At 50.5% G+C, this 10,600-nt stretch overlaps 1 long non-coding RNA gene across 1 annotated transcript; it reads right to left on the bottom strand.

Annotated features, from left to right (window-relative positions):
* Nucleotides 1–600: 600 nt before the first annotated feature.
* Nucleotides 601–5,063, bottom strand: LOC130531519 (uncharacterized). Its single transcript, XR_008952123.1, has 2 exons — nt 4,171–5,063; nt 601–1,401 (listed from the first exon to the last, which is right to left on the bottom strand). It is a non-coding gene; the product is annotated as an uncharacterized LOC130531519 (long non-coding RNA).
* Nucleotides 5,064–10,600: the final 5,537 nt, after the last annotated feature.

Below are 10,600 nucleotides of genomic sequence, written 5' to 3'. Positions count from 1 at the left end.
CTGACGTTTCACACCTTGATTCCCGGGGATGACGAGCATCATCGCCGACGCAGCAGCAGCAACGGAAGCGGCTCCAAATAGCTGCGGCGAGATTCCTGACGGCTCCGCTCCATCTGCAGCTCAACACCCACCAGCAGCTTCTACATTCAGTAACGGGGGTGTGGGCTTAATTAATGGATCCCTCGCTCAGCAACAGCCAGCATACGCATTAATCATCTCATCTATATTTAATATCACAATGCTCTGCTAATTTCTGATGCGCCACAACAACCTCGCTGTTTTCTCCTTCAAGGACCGGAGCTGGAGCCAGATGTTGCTTATCTGGCTGCTGCAGCATCTGCGAGGAGGTGAGAAGTGACCACATGGAGACGCAGATGTGACGCTGCCGTCTTCAGCCAAGTTGGCAGCCAGTAAGAGCAGCCAGTAAGAGCAGCCAGTAAACCTCCTTTCCCATCAGCTCAGCTGCTCTGTTTCCTTCAGGCTTTTGGAACCAGAACCAGACGGCCCATCGGGCCACCTCCTCGGCACAACCTGCCAAACTGAATGATGATCGGGGTCTCCCTCCGCCCTGATGAGCCTGACGAATATTAGAGACGCAACTTGCGTTTTCTATTATCTCATGTTCAAATGCTTTAAAATGTGTGAAATATCAATAATTCATGAATAATACAACAACAATAGAGCCGGAGGACCACGCAGACAATCGGGCCTCGAGAAGAAAGGCTCACTTAGGGAAAAGTAGTCCCTATTTACCTATAGTTCATGTTCCAGAGTCTGGCTTTTTCTTCTCTTATATTAAAGCCACTTGAAATTTAAGTTTCTTCTGACATTTTGCTCTGACTCGTTCACACTGTGGGTGAGGGAACGTTGCTGAGCAGTTAAGATATATATGTTGTATGAATACGCAGCTTTGGAGAGTGAAGCTCCTGGATGGATCACGTATATCAGTAGTAGCTAACAAGCCACCATGCTAACAGAAAGTAGCATCGCGAAGGCAACCAGGCCTGTGGTCGTTCATATTGACACGTTTGGATACGCAGGAACGTGTCGTCCTGCTCGCCGTCCCAAAACCAGCAGAATGTCCTTGTGATGCGGCTCAGCGCGATTCTTTCTTTTCCCAACATTCCCAGACTCACTGATGCTGCAGCACTCTCTTTTCATACTGTGCTGCATTGTTCTGTCAAACCGTTGGCTAGCCAAAGACAAGATTGTTATTCTGTTGATTCTTTAAATGGGCTTTTTATTCAGCTTTTGTCATCAAATCCAGGCTGAAAAGAAGGTGAAGTTCTGGCACCGGCTGATAAATCCAGTGTGCACGTTAAGCAGCGAGTAAATCCTCCGACTTTGCTCGTCTCCTCCTGTTCCATATTTTCATTGCAAGGAAGTTCCGACCGTCGTTTCCTGTCAAAGAGGAAACATTGTGAGGATTTGGGGATCAGCTCCGCCACACACGCCGACATCATTAATAAACTTGGGCTATACATCACGTTTAGTCGGAACTGCTAAGAAAGCTAATGCATCACGCACGTGAGTCCCAATCTCAGGAAAACACCATTAATTTCCACACTCGTTCCCTGAGGATTTCTTTGTGGGAAGTTGACTGCTGACTAATGAGATGCACCCAGCTCCTCACCATTTGCTCCCGAGCTGTTTTCTGCTGGGTGTTCCTTTGTTTCACGCTGATGTATATTCATGTATTTCATCACTTCTCGTCTCTGTATTAACGAGACGTTTCCCCACATATCAGGACCAACACAACCAGGAACGCCGCCTGTCAATCAGCTCTCCTGCCGCCTCAAAGGACGTCTGCAGACGGCGTCACCACACAAGACGGGAATAAACAGCATCAACTAGAATAAGAGATGCAGCAGCAGCTAAACACATTCACAGTGATGCTTGTGCACGTGCTCATATTCACAAATGCCCCCCCCCCCACTGTGATCTGTGTTTCGAGAGCCTCGTACAGAGATGCTTGCACAGACCAGCGGCATCATTCCTTTTCCACACACGCCCACGCAGCCCATTAGGCTGCGATTCCATCGTATAGCATCATTCATCATCTGCTGCCTCCATCCAACGATTACGTGCACGAGTAAACGAAAGTAAACACGTGCGTTTTATGTATTTAAAAAACGCTGCATGGTCGCTGGCGAGAAGTAAACCCAAACAGTTGAACTGTGCCTATTTAGTGTGACTGCTCTCATCCTAAATCTGAAGCCAACTTAACCATTAATTAAGCCTAAATTAAGAGTAATTTAACCTCAATTTAACTTAACTCACGGACGGACGGACGGACGGACAGCTAGATAGATAGATAGATAGATAGATAGATAGATAGATAGATAGATAGATAGATAGATAGATAGATAGATAGATAGATAGATAGATAGATAGATAGATAGATAGATGTGTGCAGCCAACATCAGAATTAAATGAATCATTGTTATGCTCAATAATGGTCCATTATTTGAAACACTGAAAATAAATGTTGGGTTGTTTTTTTTTTCTAATTTTGCACCTTCAAAGAGCAAATTATTTCTTCTTAATCCTGCATAATTTGCCGCCTCCCCCAGCGGTGCGTGTGCGTGTGCACGTGCACGTGCATGCGTGTGTGTTGCGGCAGAGGCACTGGAGTGTGTCCCGGCATTGCTTCCCACCACAGAGGTATGCTGACCTCCTGCAAACCAATTAGGATTTGCAGAGCCCGGATAATGAGGGGGAAGCACGTGTACGTGGAAAATACACGAATCCCACATTCACCCACAAATTAGCCGCCTCGGCAGCGTGAAAGTCCAAACAACAACTGGTAAAGGTCAAAAAGGAGACGACGTGAGACGGACATCCTCCGGTTTTCCTGCTTGTGTCCAGACACTCGGTGGTTCGGGCACCTGCTGGGTCTAATTATCATCAGTGGGGAGGGGAGGGGGCAGGAGGGGCGCCGTCCTACATGTTTCTGCCCCTCTGCCCCCTCCCCTGGAGCTGAGTGGAACATCACCACCAGTGTCCAGACCTCATTAAGGCCTGGACTGGACTCCAGGACAGTGTGCAACAGGACTCACGTCCTCTTAGGTGGCGAAGGAGAAAGACCTCAATCTCATTTATTCATAGAAAGAATTCATTAAAGCCTGCAGAGAAACCCTGAAGCTGAGGCCTGTTCTGCACCGGGGCAGCAAGAAGAACCACTGCTGACACTTCAGCTTTTGCTGCAAACAGGCAGACAAGGAGGAAAAAAGGGTTCGAATTCATTTGGAAAATAAAATAGGAGACAAAAGGAACACAGTGGTGCTTGATGTTAATAATTACATTTCTGACAAGACCTTAAAATCCTTGAATTTGGTTCTTCTTGAAGCAGAAGACAGGAGTGTTTACTCATTAAGAGTTTAAATATTAAATGGAAACCTCGTGAGGTTCTTATTGAAGCGTTCCCAGTACAACAACCCTGGTGAGCAGGTTCCCAGTGAAAGGTTCTGGGGAACCAGTAAAGAGAGGTTAGAATCCTGGGGAGGTGGACATCCAGAACATCCTGCAAATGTCTCAGCACAGGAACGTGTCTGAAGCGCCTGGACTGGATTTGAAAACACATTTCTAGAGACAAAAAAGTGAGTCAAGGTTTTACCAACGGATTTTAAAGCCCTTTGGTCCCCTCTGGGCTCCTCAGAAGGGAATTTCACCCTTTTGTCATTAGATTAGACTCAGTTCCAGCAATTAGGCCCAGTTCAACAGGCTCCCTGCAGGTGAGAATTCTGCCTCTGCGCCTCTCTGAGTGGAAAAGGCTCAGATCTCCTAAACCTCTGGACCTTTCTGGGTCAACTTTATGGTTAGTTTTGGCCAAATGCAGCGTAAATGGAGTCTGGATAATGGCTTCAGCTCCATCGTCCCTCTTTTTCTGTCTGCTCTCAGAGGAGAACTTCACAGCTTAAAACACAGAATCTGACCTTCACCTCAGCCTGGGACCTTTGGCAGAACGTTCCGGTTGGTGAACGCTTTGTGGAAAAACAAATCAAAGGGTAACGGAGGTCAGGGGCTGGGTTCTGCTGCGCTAACAGGTAACAGGTTTATGTTCGATCAGCCTCTCAGTCACAGCGATGAAACTCCCAATAGAAACAACACAGATGACGGAGCCCAGTACAGGAGGAATCTCTCCCCGGGGGGTCGGTGCCAGACACTCACCCCAAAGATCAAGGATCCATTGGAGGGGATCCCTGTTGCAGCCTCCATCTCTAACCACCTGGTCCTCCAGCTCTCCTGTCAGACAAGAGGATTCTTTTCAGTGACAGAAGCTGCCTTTGATCCACCTGGCGGGGCCCGCTGGTCCAAACGGGCCCCGGAGGCCTCAGAGGCCCCGAGGCGGCCAGCTGACGGCACCATCTGGCCCCCTCCAGCAGGGCCTCGGGTCTGGAGGTCGGCTGGAGGTGGTGAGGATGCGAACCTCCACATTTCCAGAGGAACGCTGATGTTGCCCAGCAGGAGGATCACATAATGAAACTGTTGTTATCTGGTGTCCCCACACAGATGGAATCGTGATGACCTGTCCGGAGGAGCGCCTGTTTTCAACGTCTCATTTCAGAAAGACAATTTTCCAGCTCCAGGGGCAACAATCGCGGCTGGATGGATTTTTCCCGAGAGTCCCACGTTAAGCAGGTCAGGGCTGCTGTGACAGGTTCATTTTAAAGCTCCCCGCCACAGCCTGTGTGTCAGGAGCCACCGGAGAGCTTCTGGTGGGTCCACACCACTATTCCCGTCCACATATGGAAACACAATAAATGTATTATTGGATGTTTGTGGAACCTGACTGAAGGAGCTCATGACTGCTTCAGTTAAATCTGCATCTTTTCCTCACAAATGTTGGAAAATATAAATAAAAGATCAGTCAGGAACGGTTTGGATTTGATGTTCTTCTCTCTCATCCTTCCGCCTGTTCTTTCACGCCACAATAACGACTGCAGGAGGGGGAGGAGGCGCCGCCAGAGGATCCTCCCCCTCCTCTCACCTCTTCAGGGAGGGAGGTCGAAGCCACTCAACAGTTGGAATTTCAGAATTCTTCTTCATGTTTTCCCAAACAGTGAGCGAGCGAGCGGGCGAGCGAGTGGGCAAGCAAGCGGGTGAGCGAGCGAGCGGGCGAGCGAGCAGGCGGGTGAGCGAGCGAGCTGGTGGGCGAGTGAGCGAGCTGGTGGGCGAGTGAGCCGGCAGGCAGGCGGGCGAGCAAGCAGGCGGGCGAGCGAGCCGGCGAGCGAGCCTCGGCCTCCGCTGGAGGTGGACGTATTTCCATGGTCGGACAATCCAACGACGAGTGAAGTTAACCCGTCCACATGTCTGACCACGACACGGACGCCACCGCCGAGAAACGTCTCCTCTGTGTGTCGGACAAAAATAGCAATGAAGACAGTGACCTGTCCCAGTATAACCAGTCTATTCACCAGCTCTGTCCCAGTATAACCAGTCCAGATATTCTCTGGCAATGCTGCTGTTGCTGGGATCATTTTAAATGTGAAACTGGTCTAACCAGAAGGATCCAGCTGTGTGTTCCCTCCCACCTCTGGTGCAAAGGTCCTCAAACGCACCATCTGCTGTGGTTCTGCACACCTTATGGGGACGTTCTGCCAGTCTGTCGCGTCCTGGGAGCGCCGCCGTCTCCGGGTCCAACCAACCAGGTTCTGTGTAAACACCAGAGAGAATTGCTGGGAGTTATAGCTGGAACGTGTGCGTGCACGTGAGCGCTTCAGTGAACAAACATAAGAGCCTCAAAGACGACGGAAACGAGGTCACGGCGCCTAAACAAGGTTGTTTATGTAAACTCGGGATTTCTGCTTATTTGGGTTGATTCAAGCAGGATGAAAACCGACAGTGTGTTCATGGTGGTGGTGGTAGAAGGTGTGTGTGTGTGTGTGTGTGTGTGTGTGTGTGTGTGTGTGTGTGTGTGTGTGTGTGTGTGTGTGTGTGTGTTCTCAGCAGTCATCACACAGCCTGCGAGCTTCTGTGGGAGGAAAGCACACCAACTTCAAAGACCTGAACACGCATGTGCACAACAATCCTACCTTTTACGCAAGGCGCCAAGGTCCCTGAACGCCCCGGAGGTGACGTAACGGCCCGGGTGAGGCCCCGACGAGCGTCCTGGTCCTGGTTCGCCTCAGATCTCAACTTCTGCCGCTTCTTCGGTCAGAAAGGGAAACATTTGAAAGTGCTAAAATGTGCTAAATCTCAGGTGTTCCTCAGAGGAGATATTACATAAACATCAATTGGGTGTTTTTGTGGGGTCATTCTCCAAAAAACAGTTGTTCTAAATGCGTCTTGTTGTCGCACCTGTATCCTCACTAGTAGATGCTGCTGACTGGTCTACAGGTGGACCACGTTTGCATCAGAATAAAGCAGATCAAAGGGAACTGCGCTCCCATCTAATTCCAGGTTCCGCTCTGCAGGTCAGACTCATGCAGCTGTAATTACAGAGGTTTGATGATGATACGCAGGCGCGCTGGAGTCTCCACCTGCAGGAACCTGTCAAAGCGCTGCTAAATTCCCAGAGCTCATCAGCATATTCAGCTATCTGTGTCTCCGTTGCTGCCTGAAGAGGCTCCGTGGCTGCTCGGAGGGACCCTCTTTATGTCCTGGGTCTGCTGGTGTCGGTCCGATCCACAGGCGCTCTCTGTGTTTGCCTTTCTCGGCGCAGGCTGGATTCGGAACTGTGGGAGTTGCGCTAACTGGTGCGCTGGTAGCTCACGATCCACAGGTCAACCCATTTTCCATTTCTACTGGTTGCTATGCAACAACATGATCGGGTTGCCTGAAGACTCAAAGTTAAAAAAAAACAACTCTTCCGTCTTTATTTGCGATATCGGAGTAAAAGACGGAGCTGAAAGCAGCTGAGGAGACTGGAGCTGATGGACACGGGTCATCGGACGGTCAGAGGAGAAGTCCCCCCAGCCGGATGTGCTGATGCCCTCCTGGGATTTACAGCCTCCTTCATGTGGCTTCGGGCTGAATTTCAGCCTCGCGGCGATGTAATAAAAGGCGGCGTTTCTGCACATAATTCTATTAACAGACTCGGCGGTGGCGAACTTTCCTCATTTCAGTAAATTGGGTTGTGCGCTTTAATGAAACATCCCTTTAGCTGTCAGGATCCTGGATGCTGGAGATGGTGAACCACCAGCGGCTCAGCTATGAGCAGCATTTAGCGTCTTTTTTTAGCATTTTCCCAATATCATAACAATTCTGATATCATAGAGGCATGAATGATGGCGAAGAAAAGGCCGAGCAGCTCTACAAACTTCGCTCCAAACTTTACAGTCACAGGAGCCCAAATCCAGCTGCTCTCTCATCCGGTCCACCACCGTCCTGCCCAGTAGCACAGAAAATCCCTGGACTGGATTTGGACGCCCCTGTACGTATGCTGAGCTGGAAGAGCTGTAAGGAGACCAGCAGCTCCAGGTCCAGAAGGCCTCAGAGCCTCTGGTTCCTGTGATGGCTCGCCGCTGTTGAGACCTGGAGGTTAACTGGACGATCTTCTGCCTCCCGGATGAAGGATCCTCCTCCTTTATTCAGGTGCGATGGCTGCTGGTAATTCTGGCCTCAGATTACAGCAATTATGCACCAAATACTGACGTTGGCTCTGCTTTCATTCCAATGAATGGAAAGGAAGTCTGGGTTCTGGGCTGTGAGCGAAGGCAGGTGCAGATGAATGGCTTTCATCCGGCAGCACCAGCCTGCTGCCGCTCTGCTGCCGCCGCTCCACGCTTGGCTCCGGCTTCCTGCACTTATCTCAAATCTGCTTCTGAAAAGAGAGGCTGCATTCCAACGTGGAAGCAGACATTTAAAGGGGGGTGCAGGAGCACCGCGAGGCAAAGATAGGCAGCAGAAGAAGGAGCTGAGCTTTCTGATGCATATAAACATGAAATAAAGGCGCCGAAGCCTCTCGGGCCTGAGGGAGGGAGAAAAGCTTAATCTGGTTTTTGGGAGTTCAGTGACGTCTCAGCTAATTGGGGAGAGTCGATCTTCCTTCGAGCAGTTTCACTTCATCGGTGCAGCGAAACACCACGAGGTATCGAAGAGCTTAAGTTAAGCAGCAGGTGTGGACAGACCTGGAGAAGCTCATCAAAGACATTCGACTCCTCCAGAAATGTCCTCCAGATCACTTCTCAGGCTGTTTTCCACTCCCGAATCAGCTGTTCGCACAATTAACAACGACGATGTGGTGGAGCAGAAAATGTCTGCTGTGCTGGTTCCTGGCTGGAGCTGGAGCAGATGAAGCTCCAGCAGCAAAGAGGTCATGGGAGCATCCTGGAAGGAAACCTCGGCAACATCTCACACGGCTGTCAGATCCTCCACCACCGCTGAGGATGTGCATGACATATGCATCAGGTTCTTCTCAAAGATTGTTTAGAAAGTACGAATCTCACTTGACTGTCATTAAGCAACGTGCGACGACTCCAGATGACGAAGGAACGATGTCTGAACTCTTCAGTTCTTATAGCTGAAGTTTATTGAGTTCAGAGACGACAAAACCATGAAGAAGGTGGTGAAACGCCCTGAAAGTTCAGACCAAGGGGATCCACTCAGAGTGGGAGTCTGTTGGAGATGAAAGAAAAAAGACACATACAGACAAAAGTCCAACATACAACAAGAGTAAACACTTTAAATGCACAGGTGAACCACGTGCACTAATGACCACAGTGCATGTGGTTCACCTGTGCTGGTGGTTGCTCACCACTCTCACCTGTTGTCACCTGCTCCGCGGTAAAGGTGCAGAACATCCGTCTGGCTCGGACGGACCTGGAACACCTGAAGAGTCGGACGAGGCTTCGCTGCCCCGGAGCTCGTTTAAACCTAATGACCGACGTCGATCAAGTCCTTCACGTTCCGTCGAGAACACGTCTGATTTCTGCTGAAACTTGATTTGATGACAGAAAATCATGTGGAACGAGAAGATCAAAGCGTCCCTGATGGGAGGAAAATCTGAGCCGCAGCATCAGAAAACCAGCCAAAAATGAGGACATTTCTCCGAGGACAGAAATCAACGTCCTGGAGTCACGTTGTGGACGGCTGAGCCACGTGCACTGTGGTCATTAGTGCACGTGGTTCACCTGTTCGCTGGTCTGCAGAGGAAACGCTTTCATTTCCCCCTCAGGTGGCGTCAGACCTCCAGGATCCTGGTGGTTGGGGGAACTGAGAAGCAACAAGCTAACAGGCCTGAAACGCCCAATTTGAGCGACGTTTGAAGCCTTTGTTTCCAAGCAGATTCCGATTGTGCGCCTGCACCCTTGAGCAAGGCAGAAACGCATCGATCAGGGTTTTATCCTCGCCTGGTGGGAATCTTCCCCTCTCGCCACCTGACTGTCTCTATTAGCACTAAAGAACCTTCAGTGGAGCTCATTTCTCAGTCAAGTGAGGTCTTCCTCTGGCACAGGGGATAAAATCTTGGATTTCTGCTGCTGATTGACGCTCAGATTCAACCTGGAATGTTTCCCGGAAGCTTTTGTGGAATGAGGCGCAGTTTTTATCTGACGTTGCCTAAAAGCGCTCTCCAGAGAACTGAGAGGCTTCCTGGACTCCGCGTGTGATCGACGCCTCCCCGACCGTCTCACCTCGTCGGCTCTCGCTAGTTTCTATTATCACCGGACCGTTTGAGCGGAGGAACTCCGGAGGGCGGAGCCTAACTGGCTGAAAGGTGAGCGGGAGCGGATCCAATGAGGCCGGAGCGAGGAGAATCGATGGGGTTTGTGAGGATAAGGAGGTCGATGGAGGAAGTTGATTCTTTGCATTGATGCCTTTGACTTCGTCTGAGCAGCCTTGGGGGGATTTTAGAGAGGAGAGAAGGAGCTGGTGGGAACCTGAAGATCCGGAGGAGTCCAAGAACCTGGGGGGCTTCAACCTGTGGACCAACTGAAGCGTCCACGTGGAGACAAAGACCTCGATCCTTGCTGCTGCAGGCTAAAGAGTCTTTGTGGGTCCTTGCTGGTTGTCATGTTCACAGGTTCGCACCACAACTACTCTGTGATGCTGCTAATTGGCACAGTGGCGAGGAGGCCCCCCGTGGGTGGTCGCCATGGTGACGGCTGATGCTGGCAGATGCTCCTCTGGGAGCCAGTACTCCCAGTTCAGGAGTGTTGACTTCATCTGGAGCCATAAATGGAGTCAACAGCACCGTCGGATCTCAACAGATTGAGACGTCAGAAAATGAAACGTTGATTTTTTTTAAAAAATTCTAAATCCTCAAAGAAATTTGATCCAAATTCACAGTGTTGGTTCAGAGCTCAGGAGGACGATTCTGAAAGGTTCCTGTAGCTGCTCCAGCTTGGATGTTGAACTCTGTTTCCTGATTTAGGTCCTTCAGAGGACCTGAGGAGTCCATCTGTCCCAGTCTGTCCCCATCTGTCCCGTCTGTCCCAGTCTGTCCCGTCTGTCCCCATCTGTCCCCATCTGTCCCGTCTGTCCCCATCTGTCCCAGTCTATCCCTGTCTGTCCCAGTCTATCCCCGTCTGTCCCAGTCTGTCCCCATCTGTCCCGTCTGTCCCGTCTGTCCCCATCTGTCCCGTCTGTCCCAGTCTATCCCCGTCTGTCCCATCTGTCCCAGTCTGTCCCCATCTGTCCCGTCTGTCCCAGTCTGTCC

The sequence above is a fragment of the Takifugu flavidus genome, chromosome 9 (genome assembly GCF_003711565.1).
Source record: "Takifugu flavidus isolate HTHZ2018 chromosome 9, ASM371156v2, whole genome shotgun sequence".
In the NCBI taxonomy this organism is placed as follows: Eukaryota; Metazoa; Chordata; class Actinopteri; order Tetraodontiformes; family Tetraodontidae; genus Takifugu; species Takifugu flavidus.
This window is presented reverse-complemented; position numbering and strand designations above follow the sequence as displayed.